Below are 13,387 nucleotides of genomic sequence, written 5' to 3'. Positions count from 1 at the left end.
CAGAGTTACGCAGCTCAGGAAATAATAATAATGCTGCTGTTCGACTGATTCGGAGTGAGACCTCTGTCGCCAAAACCAAAGCTGGTCAAAAGCACACTGCACAGGAACAGAAACATCTCCAATCTCTCCACAACTTCCCCAATTACTCATGGGGAGCAATGGGGATGGAGTGTTTGATGACACAGAATTACCCAGGCAGGTGCTTGATGTTGCCTGGCCTGATGGTAAAGCCTCACATCTTAGTGGCATGCTCCAGGTTAAGCAGCAGAGCACTCCCCAACTCCTCAAAGTGAGCAGCAATTACCAGCTCATCAGCATACATAAAAGGGCCGACCCAATTGAGAGCTATCTCTCAACAGCAACGGGGCATCGATCAGCCTCACTCTGAATCTGCACCAGATGGAATTTCCTCTGGTATAGCCATAGAAAGCTTCTCGAACTATGTGGTCGATAAAAAAAACATGTTAAATAAAGGAGCCAGAGGACATCACACCACACCATCATAACCCTACCCCTTAACCCCCAGACGTATGAACTGAGAGACCCACGCACATTTGAGACCCACAGATATCCCATAAACACCCCTCGTGGCTTAACTGTAATGCGTGGGGTGGCAGGAGGGGTGAGTGTGTGATTGAGTGGAGAGAGACGTGGTGATGCCAGGGCTATGCGAAGGGATCTTGCACTTGTGCGTTTTCGTGTTTGTCCTTTAAATGTAATGTTTTGTTCCTTTCATTGTAAAATTATACGCCAGTTACTTCGTATCTCAGCTGCTAGCGTGGGGAGTCAATGGGGGGGAAAGCGACGATCGCTTAACGAGTGTTCGCTTAGCGAGCAAGCCCCGCGGAACGCATCTCACTCTTTAAAGCGAGACGCGCCCGCAATTTGAAATTAAGAGTGATTATTTGGGTCTCGACGGTGACGTTAGTTGTGTGCGTGTGTGATTTGAGGTGATGTGAAAGCTCGTAGAGCAAGAAGGGAACGACTGCCGTCTCTCCCAACTCCTCAGCCTGCTCAGCTTTCCAAATGCGACAGGAAATTTGTTGGACTTCTTTCGTGCCGTACGTGGTGGCCAGCCGTGTCAATCGGAGAACCGGAGGGCCTTCAACGTGACTTTGGTTATAGCAGCTTCAGGAAAACCCCTCCCTCAATCACTCACTGAAATGTATCTCTCGATACAGCGCATGGTCTGGAAATCCCCCCTGACCGTAACGCAACACAATAAACACAGCCCGGCATGCACCAGCCCTGGCACACACACACTCACACACAAGCACGCTCGCTGCCAGCTGCTTGGCTTCCCTTGCTAGCCACGTCCGTGGAAGTGAAACCAGGTACGTTTCCACTTTGAACTTGTTTCGTGTTCGCAAAGTGCATTATTAAACGTCTCTTTCTTCTTGCGCGTGATTTTGTATCACATTTTTTAAAAACATATATTGAATTTGAGTTTGACGTTTTATAATCCCGCGCTGGGTTTTGTTTGTTGCTAAAATATGCGCCGAGTAAAGTTGCACATTACTCTTTGGTTCTTCAGTAAAGTCGCATAGGTAAAATAATAATTAAAAAAAATAAGATATCACGACATTTCTATCGCAACACAAGCGGTCGTCCTCAGGCAGAAAAAATAATCCAGCAGTGGAACTGCTGAGCCAGTGAGAGAGCTGTTACAACAAGAGGCTATATATATGGCGATGGGCAAGCAAGCAGGGTCTGAGCTGGAAAGGAATTCCATCCCCGGACGCAAGCACGTCAGTTGTGTTAATGGGGGATATTAGGGAGAGAGAGATTCGGGAGAGAGATTAGCATGAAATGAGCTTCCGTCACCGCATAAGAGTATCGTCCCCGCATATGCACACAACAGCAGTGTTAATGGGATATTAGCACTATGTTGATTGGAGAGATTAGGCAGAGAGATTAGGGGGATTAGCAAGTTAATGTCATGTCTATGTGTAACACAAGCTGCGGCGCTGCCAACTGTGCTGTGAGAGGCAAGCGCGTCCACGCAAGGGAACCACCGCAACAGTGGTCGCGCCAGTGAGACACACAGCCCATCACACAGCCAGAACCATCGATACATCGAGGCTAAGGGAGCAGAGGTGGCCATGTTAGTGAGACCCCATTAATGCAGAGGCACCTAACAGGGCAATGCAACTCAAATAGTCGGAGATAACAGCCGAACGGCAGGGAAGAATGGAAGCACTACAGCAAGTTACGACTTTGCTTTATTAATAACGTCCTTCCAATGATTGCTCAGCTTATACCCATCTTCTCGGTTGAAATTGTCTCCGTGTTTATATATCTGGATGGCTTCATGGACAAATCTTTCAGGTTTTCAGAGTACCTTGGTCTCGGAAAAAAACAATATTAAGAAAGTTGCGCATTGTTTGGATTTAAATTAAACGTCGGTGACCGAGCTGGATGGGTGCGCACACCTAACCAGCGGAGCCAGGAGATTGAATCTTCACCCTCGGGGCTCCTCCAGAAACAACGAAAAACCATTGCGGATGGCCACGTGGAATGTTCGAACGCTCACTGCGGAGGAGAGGCTGCCACTTCTTTGTCGGCAGCTGGACCGGTACCGCCTGGATCTCTGTGGCATTCAGGAGGTCCGGTGGACCGGTTCTGGCTCCTGCCACTATGAGGAGTGGACAGTCCTCTACTCGGGAAAGGAGACTGCCAAACAACAGGGTGTGGCTCTTATTCTGAACAAAAGAATTAAGGGGGCGTGGGAGCGTGGCGGTGAGGTGTGGGAAGCTGTCAGCCCCAGGATACTTTGGGCTCGCCTTCCCATCAACCGGAGGCGAGGAGTGGTGGTCGTGGTTACTTATGCCCCCACCGAAGATGAACATCCGTGGAGGGATGCAGTCAAAGCCGATGAGTCAGACGCTTTCTATGACCTCCTGTCACAGGTGCTGGCTAAAGTGGCCACTTGGGACAGAGTCATCTTGTTGGGTGACTTCAATGCCTGAGTTGGTCATGATGCTGGCACCTGGTCTGGAGTGGTTGGAAGGCATGGGCCAGATCAGCTCAATAACAACGGTAGGAGGCTGCTAGATTTTTGTGCAGCCCATGGGCTTGTAATTACCAACACGCTCTTCCGGCATCGGCGCATCCACACAACATCATGGATGCATGCCGGGTCCAAGCAAGAACATCTGCTGGACTACATAGTGACAGACCAGCGGATGCGAGCCCATGTCCTTGACACCAGGACCTACCGTGGAGCTGATCTGCCCTCTGACCATCGACTAGTCATCTGTAAGATGCGCCTGCCATTCTTCCACTCCGGTGGTGGGTGTACACCCAGGACCCCATTCCAACCAAAAGTTAGCTGATGAAAGTTGCAAGCGAGAATTTCATCATCGCTTGCAGCTGGGGTTGGCATCGTCCCCCACTCCTCCTGATGTCGAGGGTAAATGGGCGAGGTTTAGGACTGTGACTCATGCAGCTGGAATGGCTGCTTTGGGTACGCGGTCCAGACCTCCCCAGAAACCCTGGCTGACAAAGGAGGTGTTCAGGTTAGTTGAGAAAAAGCGACAGGCCCACTCTCATCGGCTACAGCATCCCACGTCAGAGAATGAGGAGGTTTACCGCAGCCTTCGCTCGGAGGTTCGGAGAGCCGTAAGGCGCTGCAAGGATGGGTGGTGGTCACGGGTTGCTGAGGAGACAGAGTCTGCCTCAGTGGTCCGCGATCACAAATCACTATTTAACTCCATCAAAAAAGTAAGCTGCAGCGCCACACCTATCACCATCATTAGGGGAAAAAACGGTAATCCAATCTCCGACCCCCAGGAACAGGTTTGCAGATTTGCTGAGCATTTCTGTGAGGTCCTGGGGGAGGGGGAATCTCTCAGCCAGGAAAACATCATGGCACAAAGTGGGGATAACCCTGCTGAGGCTGCAGTGCCTCAAATATTGGAAGAGGTCACCCCCTGTGAGTGGCTGGCTGAGGTGCCATCTGTTGAGGAAGTACTGAAGGCGATCCGGAGTCTGAGACCAGGAAAGGCACCGGGCAGAGATGATCTCCCAAGCGAAATGCTGAGGGAGGGTGCCGTTTGTGCACAGACTGCCCTATATGACATCATAACAACAGTCTGGACCACTGGACAGGTTCCGCAGGATTGGAAGGATGCCCTGGTGGTCCCCCTCTTTAAGAAGGGGGACCGCACAGACTGTAACAACTACAGGGGCATCTCACTCCTCAGTGTGCCGGGAAAGGTCCTGGCAAGGATTATTCAACATCACTTTGCTAGGCACGCTGAGGAGAGGCTTGCGGAGCCCCAATGCGGTTTCAGGAAAGGGCGGTCCTGCACAGATGCCATATTTTCTGTCCGTCTGCTACAGCAGAGGTATAGGGAATTCCAACAAGACCTACATCTCTGCTTTATTGACCTGGTCAAGGCCTATGATACCATCAGTAGGCCTGAGCTCTGGGCTGTTCTTCGTGCTTTCGGAGTCCCTGACCCTCTGCTCACGATCATTAAGGACCTTCATGATGGTGAGCGGGCCCGGGTAAAACTACGTGGCCGGGAGTCAGAGCCTTTCCCTGTACACCTTGGGGTGCGACAGGGATGTCTGCTGGCTCCCAGATTATTTAACATCTATTTTGACCACGTAGTTCGTGAAGCCTTCAATAGCTGTACCGGGGGAATTTCCATTTGGTACAGATATAATGGGAGGCTGATCGACGCCCGGGTGCGATCAAGGGATGGCTCCCTATTGGTCAACCACGTTATGTATGCTGATGATTTGGTAATAGCTGCTCATTCAGAAGAGGAGTTGGAGATGCTGCTGCTGAGACTGGAGCGTGCCACTAAGAGATGGGGCCTTACCATCAGCCCCACCAAAACTAAGCACCTGCCTGGGTATTTTGTACCATCGGACACTCCACCCACACAACTCCCAATCGGTGATGGGGCAGTAGTGGAGAGAGTGGAGAGTTTCCCATACCTGGGCAGTGTGCTTATGACCGGCTCCAGTTTAACAGCAGAGGTCTCACTTCGAATCAGTCGAGCGGCAATATCTTTTCATCGGTTGCGTAACGCTGTGTGGAAGCTACCTGGTCTATCGCTCCGCACGAAGCTTCAGGTCTTCTCGGCCACAGTCATTCCATCCCCTCTCTACGCTTGCGAAACGTGGACCCCCCCTAATGGAGCATCTTCGCCGGTTGGAAACATTTAGGCTGGCCTGCCTACGATCCATCCTGGGTTTAACCAGGCTGGATTGTGTGAGGACCTCACAAATCCTTGAAAGATCTGGTCATAGTCCCATCGGTTGGCTCCTCCGGCAGGCAAGGCTGCGTTGGCTGGGTCATGTAGCCCGCATGCCCAGCCACCGCATGCCTAAACAGCTTTTGTTCGGCCGGATCGAGGGGGCTAAACGGGCGCAGCACGGGCTAGAGAAGAGATGGAGTGATGTGGTACAGGAGGACGTGGAGCTGAGTGGACTTGCCGATGACTGGTACCAGCGGTGTCAAGATCGGCCTCAGTGGAGGAGGCTCGTGAAGGACGCTACTGAGCAGTTGGAGGCAGTCGCCCTCCAACAACAACGGAGGGCGGAGGAGCGACGCTCACAACAACGAGCGGAGCGCCGGGTGGCTAAAGCACAGCAAGTTGGTACAGTAGGGGGCACAGGTGGTGCATCAGCCAGTCATCTCGGTCATCTTGGTCAGTCGACCCGTGGCACCTGCTGGGTCTGCCCCGTGACCTCCTGCCAGCGGGCGTTCGACACTTCACGTGGCCTCAAGGTGCACTTGGCCTGGCACAAGCGTCGTGGTGACGTCACCGCCACTTAGTGGCGAATGGCGGTTGTTGTGTGTAGACGAGTGTGTGTGTTTAGACGAGTATGTGTGTGTAGACGTGTGTGTGTGTGTAGACGTGTGTGTGTAGAGGAGTGTGTGTAGAGGAGTGTGTGTGTATAGATGAGTGTGTGTGTGTGTAGACGAGTGTGTGTGTAGAGGAGTGTGTGTGTGTAGAGGTGTGTGTGTGTGTGTGTAGACGAGTGTGTGTGTAGAGGAGTGTGTGTGTGTGTGTGTGTTGACGTGTGTGTGTAGAGGAGTGTGTGTGTGTAGACGAGTGTGTGTGTGTAGACGAGTGCTGCTCGCTAACAGCACTTGCCCCCAACAGTCTGTTGTAGGCTATAGTAGGAATCTTTTTTTCTGTATATACATCGGTAGCAAGCGATGCCTAAAGCAGTATAGCAGCAGAGCAAGTAGGTGTAGTGGAGTCGCTGCAGCAGTAGCAGCAGGTGGGGACGCAGCCCAGCCGCAATGATGGGCGATTACAATCGTTGTGTTTCGTGGTCACCGTGACTTGCTCAAGTGGCCGTGGAAGTCGCGATGGGCCATTTTACGCAGTTACAAAAGTTGATGTTATCCGTTTGCTGCCAACAAGCAGATTTGGGAACGTTGCCCAACTTTTGCTCTCGGTTAGACGGGACACCAGGAAAGACATTGAGCAGCCCTCCGCCATGGGGGTCGTAGGGCCTCTTAGGAAACCTGCAAGAAGCGACAGAAGAACGCGCGCGACTTGGTCGTCTGGTCGGTAGATGAGTGGCTGTTTAGGGGTCTCCTCCAGCAGGCCACGGTGGCTAGGAGCTGTTAACTACCTCACCTGGTATGCAGGAGGTCGTGGGTTTAAACCCGACCACGACGCCTGTTGTATATGTGCACTTTGCGTGTCTCACCGGGCCCGGTTTTCCCTCCACATTTATAAACAAGCGTTTGAAGTACTTATTTGGCTGCTAAATGTCCACCTGAAAAGCTACTTCAATAAGCTATAATTTGTGGCCAGGTCTTTTTTGAAAAAGAGCTTTTAGAGTATAGCTCAGTGGGTCTTACTTGGTAAAATAAAAATAAAAGTTGTTTTGTTTAGTTCCATGTCAATATCACTGTGTGGCCTTAAAAGTGAAGGACAATTGGCGATATTTAGGGCAATGGTCCTTGGTCACAACCCATAGAGAGGCCAGAGAGACAGAGTGGATAAGCGTTGAAGACTGCACTTGTTTTCACCCATGGAGCCTGGTGAGAATTACATTCAACATTGGCATGTGGATAGTTACGCTGATAGTGGCTATTGAGTAACAAACACACCCTTAAAAAACACAAATGTGTCACATTTACATTAAAAAAAGCTTCAGGGCGAGACTTGCAGCTTTCTGTGATTCAGGGTGACGATGACTTTGGCTTTGCTTCAACCCTTTCGGGATTCAGGCTGCCCGTGTATGATGTTGCAAGGCATTGTTGTCCATTATAGCCCCGGGTTCTTTAGGAACTCAGGACACAGGCCATCATATTCCGTTGCCTTGTTGGAATGTGTGGCCCTTGAGGAGTGCTGCCACTTATCTCGTTCGATCTGTTGCTCGTGATTGTTGGCTCAAGGTGATGATGACCTGTTTATCGCTTTTTGTTGAGATCATCCATTGGTCTTTTGAACAGAACATATGGGGAAGCAACAGCAACTTCTGTGATCGTTGGCGGTATGCGCTGTGCATTTTAAGACGCTTTGTTTCCTGAGGGGCTGCCAAACTTTTTGGCCAGCATGAATGAAGTCCACATCTGCAGTGACGTCTTCCAACGTTTTATTTGTCTAGAGTTTAGGGGACTCCAATAGTGTGGTGCCCTTATCTTGGTCACCAGGTCTGATTTAACTCTTCCAGGAGTTGTCCTGTTTGTGATTGCCAATATGGTGCATTTCAATTAAAACAAATTTCGAGAATATGGTGACATTAGTTGGTTTAAGGTGATGTAAAAACGTGTAGCAAGGTGGTGGTGCCACTGCGAGAAAGGGCTGAAGTCTCCCAACTGCTCAGCCAGCTTAGCTTCTCAAATATGACGAGATCAGGGGAATTACAGGTGAACTTGGTGAGAGCAGCTTCAGTAAAAAAAGCCCCTTCCTTAAATATCGTGTTTGGTTATATTGGCACATGGTGTGGAAATCCCCTGACTGCAACGAAACACCATAAATGCACCATACACCACACGCACATGCTAGTGCTTTGCTTCTTTACTGCACAATATTTATTACAGTATTACATGAAATGTACAATATTTTTATAATTTACCGTAACTGTTTTTCGAAATGTGGACCCCTCTAATGGAACATCTGCGCCAGTTCGAAACGTTCAGGGTGGTCTGCCGACAATCCACCCTGGGTTTAACCGGGCTGGATTGTGAGGAATCCAGAGACCCATAGACTCACCACACAGAGACCCATAGACTCAATCACATATATCCATATGCTCACGACAGCCATATACTCATTAAACAGAGACCCGTATAAACTCATGATAGAGCTCCCATATGCACGCCAGAGCCATATGCTCATTATACAGGGACCCATAGACTCACCACGTGGAGACCCGTGGCCTCGCAAAGAGACCAATAGACTCACCACAAGGAGAATGTGCGGGTTAGTGTTCCTCCGTGTGATGAGTCTTACGGGTCTCTGAATTCTCGCGACGATGTTTTTGAAAAGCTTAGAGAGCTGAGTGGTTGACTCGCGGTAAATTCCTCAGCAGGTAACTAATGAATATTAAAGAGCTTCAGTCACGTGGTACCCCGAACCACACCTGGTGGAGGGGGGGGGTAGGGGGAGGTGATGGAGGGGGGGAATGGGTGGTGGGGGCTGCTCACGTGACACCACAATCCGCCACGTACACAGAAACAAAGGTAAAGCTCCCCCAGGTAGATATTGGGACCACACACGGCAGCGGTGGGACATCGCTGCAGGATTTTTGTTGAAGATGAGTCTTGAGACTCAAGGCTGTAGTCACCAAGAGGAATGATGAATGTATTCGTTTATGCATGCATTAATTAATTACTCCCTGTTTCACAATACGGGGGAGGAGAGAGCTTGCTGCAGGGTCAAGCGAGGTGTCTAAAGTAGGAACTAAAATTAACAAATTCACTGAAACACTGACACTTGTGCAATAATACCACCGCGTGTGCAACAACGCTTACACACACTAAAATAAACACTCACGCAGACACATAAAAGACAAAGATCACCCGTATAGCCTTAACAGACTGTCGGGGCAAGTGCTGTTAGCGAGCACAGCATCTATGAAGGCCGGAACGGCACAAGAGGGGGTGGGTGGGTGGCCAGCAACCACGCCCGGCCGCCTTTGTCTCCCCAGTGGCGATATTGACTCATTTTAGGCCAAGTCGACCTAGGAGAGGCCCAGAACCGGTTCAGTTAATCTTCACCGGTGTTGGCTGTGAACGGAAATCGAACTCGGGTCGCCGGGTTGTAGCGCAGCGCGCTAACCGCTACACTATCGCTCCCCACCACACACACACTCTCTCTCACACGCATCCTATATAAACACGCACATCCTGATACACACACATCCTCTCGCACTCTCGCCCTGCTCACGCGCGCTCACCAGCTCAGTGTTTGACTCTGAATGTAGCCTTGCCTCACTGCCACTCACTTAGCGACTCACTCACCTACCTACTCGCCTATCCACTCACTCATTCTCACCCATCCACTCACCCACCCACTAACTCTCTTGCTCACTCATTCTCACCCACTCACTCACCTACCCGGCCACCCACTAACCCGCTCTACCACTCACTTACCTTACCCACCCACTTATTCTCATCGAATCACATACTCATCCTCACAAATCCACTCATCCAGCCACAAACCCGCTATAGCAATCACTCACTCCTCTCCCAGTCACTCGCTTCACCCAATCACCCGTCTGCTCACCTACCCATCCATTCACCTAGTCATCCACACTCACAAACCCACTCACCCACCCACTCACCCTCTCTACCAACCACTCACCCACCCACCAAGATGGACATCTGGGACGCGTACCGCGAGCTCACTGTTGGGATATCGGAGTTGGACTTCGATGCCGAAGCTCAGCCATCCCGCCTCCTCCTCACCCTGCCACACGCCTTCCCCGTGGCCGTCAACTCCTCCGACCAGGTGCTCATCGCCGCCTCCACCCTGGATTCAGGCCGCATGGTTGTCCTCTCCCACGAGAGTTACCTCTCCTCGCCCAAATTCCACCACTTCGTTCTCAACTCCATCGCCTGGCTCTCCTCTTCCCCCGCCTCCTCGCATGCTGGCTCAATCGCCCTGAGCCAGAGCCTGCGTGGATCAGCACTGAGCCAGCTGCTGCTTAGGCAGGGGCTCGGCGTCATCGATGAGCCATCGGAGCTGAGCGAGGAAGAGGAGAATAATGAGGTGGAGGTGGAGGAGAAACGGAAGGAGACGCATGGGGGCATCGCCGTCCTCTGCACGGACGCCTACGCCGCGCGGGACTGGGGGGCCCTGGAGAGATTCGTGAGGCGCGGTGGGGGGCTGCTGGTGGGGGGCCAGGCCTGGTACTGGACGACCGTGAACGGAAACCCCACGGACCCCCTGGATGGATTCCCTGGTAACAGGGTCATGGGAGCGGCCGGAATCCTGGTGAGCCGGGACACGGCGGAGAAGGGGCCGGTGGTGGTGAGCGATGAGGTGCCGGAGGCGGCGATCTTGTACAGCTACAAGCCCTGCTATGGCGCTGATTACGAGCAGATAGCAGCCGCTATTGACTGTGCAGACATAGCCCTGGGCACTGAGCACCCCTCGCAGGTGGTGGCCCATGGCTCCATGGCCTTCCCCCTGCTGGTGGACGGCGAGGGCCGCGCTGTGGTCGGAGCCTCGCGTCACGGGGCGGGCCGCGTTGTGGTGTTCGGCCACGAGACCATCGCGGCCACCCGACCTAGCGCCCGCCCCGCCCTCGCCTCCGCACTCGCGTGGCTGGCAGGGGGGGGCGCCCCTCCCCCCTCCTCGGGGCTGGCCATGGTGGGGACCGTGGGGATACGAGCCGGGTCCCACCTGGCTGGACTCAAGGAGACGCTTACAGACCTGGGAGTGCCTCGCGTTGTCGAATTTGACTCGTTCCCCAGTGGTGCCCGGCCACCCAACCTCTCTGTGTTCTGCTGCCCGGCTTACGGACCTTTCGCTGGCTTGGAGGAAGAAAAGGGGGATTTGGGGAGGGATGGCGAGGAGGTGGAGGCGATCCGAGAGTTCGTGGCACAGGGTGGTGGAGGGCTTCTCGTAGCGGGCCAGGCGTGGTGGTGGAGCTCTAGCCGTCCGGGGATGTCTGCTGTGGACCTCTACCCTGGAAACCGCATCATCAACAGCATGGGCCTCACCATCACGGCCGTAGGATGTGGTGAAGGCCGCCTCCTCCTCTCCGGGCGGCCTCTCCAGACGGTCCCCGCTCTCGACTGCCCTCGCTCTACTGCTCCCATCTCTTTGCGCCTGGGCCTGCGTGATTTTGCATGTCACCTCACGAAGAAGTCCCAGCTGTCCGGGCCACGTCTCACGAACCTGGTCTCCCTCCTGCGAAGAGACCTGGTCCCCTTGCTCGGAAGTCGCGACCCGGCGTTTCGTCCGCTGCGGGCCATTGTGTGGGACCTCCTCCGAGGGCCGCTGTGGCCCGACCTGGCTGCGGTTGGTCCAGAGAGGCCCGTGCAGGCCCACAATGTGGTGGACGGTCTGCTGGTGTCATTGTTGACGGCCTTGTGCAATGGTGGAGGTGGCGGAGGTGGACGACGTGGAGGACATGGAAGAGGAGGAGAGGAGTTCTTCAGTCTCGGAGACATCTTTCCAGGAAGACCTTTGGAGCCGACGTATAGAGGTTGGCAAGAAGTCACCATTGATGTCTCTAGCAAGGAGGGGCTGACATGGGTCAGCACCGGCCTCTACGCTCCACCTGCTCAGCGCGTGCTGCTCGACTTCCCATCGCTCGCACTCGGCAGAGGCATCCAGATCCAGTTGGGATGCCACACTGATCAGCTGTACGATTCAAAAACAATGAAACGCCACCCGGAAGTTACCCGCAGAGTGCCGGTGGTGCGCCGAAAGATGGACCAGGGAGCTATGGAGGTGGCATCGAGTTGGGGAGGGCTCTTGTATTTGCTGGTGCCGGAGGAGGTGAGCCTGGGGAAGATCCGCGTGAGGGTTAGGGGAGCGGCGAGAGCCCCCTACTTCAAGCTGGGTGAAACCAGCCTGCAGCACTGGCAGGAGTTCGAACGCCACTACCCCGCTCCCTGGTCCGAGCTGGCCTGCGATAGCCTCATCCTCACGGTGCCGTCGGAGGCTGCGCGTGAGCTGGCCGACCCCGAGAGGCTGATGCGGCTGTGGGACCGCATGATGGGAGCCATCGCCTACCTGGCCGCCGAACCGCACCCGTCTGCGCGGCCGGAGCGAATCGTGGTGGACGAGCAGATCAGCCATGGCTGGATGCATTCGGGATACCCCATCATGGTGCACCGCGCATCCATCCCCAAGCTTCTGAACGAGGAAGAGATGCATGCAGAGGGCATGTGGGGACCCCTCCATGAGCTCGGCCACAACCGCCAGCGGCCCGCTTGGAACTTCCCACCCCACACCACGGAGGCCACCAACAACCTCTTCGCCGTCTACGTCCATGAGGAGGTGCTCGGGGTGGCGCGGGCGCGCGCCCACCCCGAACTGCGCCCTGCCGAGCGGGAGCGGCGCCTCCGCGATCACGTGGACGCGGGCAGCCCACTCGCCGCGTGGACCGTGTTCACCTGCCTGGAGACCTACTTGCAGCTTCAGGAGGCCTTTGGCTGGGACCCCTTCGTGCGGCTGTTCGGAGACTACCAGCGGGCGGCCTCGACGCCCTCCACAATGGAGGCCAAGATGAGCGAGTGGGCTGAGCGGTTCTCACGCTGTGTGGGCCGCAACCTGGGCCCCTTCTTCTCCGCGTGGGGTTGGCGCCTGAGGCCTGGCCTGGAGGCCGCGCTGGCCACTCTGGACCCATGGGATGATGACCCCATGGTGGCTCTAGCAGCCCACCCCAATGCTTAGCGGTCGTGATGGTTGTGGTGATGGTGATGGTGGTGGTTGTGATGGTGGTGGTTGTGATGGTGGTGCTGGAGGTGGAGGTGGTCATGGAGGTGGCCATGGTGATGATGGTGGTGTCGTAAACGGTGTAGTGGTTCGCGCCCTGTGCTACGAACCCAGTGACCTGAGTTCGATTCCTGCTCACGACCACTACCAGTGACGAATATCTGAACCTGGTCCATGGCTTCACTTAGCTCAATTCAGCCTTAAATGAGTACTTGGTATGGAGTGTAACCATCAAGGATATATGGGGGATCTTTGCATGTATACGAGAATGTATGTGCAGTGCTTAAATATGGTGTATACGCAATCTTTCGGTGGCTAATAACGTTGAATTATAATCCAATGCGCCTATATCTATCCCTCTACTCGCTTTCATGTATGAACGTATTTACAATTATATGACTATTAAAATAAAAGTTTGTAAAACAAAGCTATTCTGAAAAACATCAATGTGAGATGCCGTAACATTACGTAGCAAAAATGCAACGCTCTTCATTTCGTACGTAGTC

The 13,387-nt window shown here is 53.6% G+C and overlaps 1 pseudogene; it reads left to right on the top strand.

Moving 5' to 3' along the window:
* The first annotated feature begins 9,648 nt into the window (after window positions 1-9,648).
* Window positions 9,649-13,107, top strand: LOC144934684 (TRPM8 channel-associated factor 2 pseudogene; annotated as a pseudogene).
* The last annotated feature ends 280 nt before the right edge of the window (window positions 13,108-13,387 follow it).

This window comes from Lampetra fluviatilis, chromosome 11 (genome assembly GCF_964198595.1).
Source record: "Lampetra fluviatilis chromosome 11, kcLamFluv1.1, whole genome shotgun sequence".
Lineage (NCBI taxonomy): Eukaryota > Metazoa > Chordata > Hyperoartia > Petromyzontiformes > Petromyzontidae > Lampetra > Lampetra fluviatilis.
Note: the sequence above shows the minus strand (reverse complement) of the source record. Positions and strands in the feature narration are given on the sequence as shown.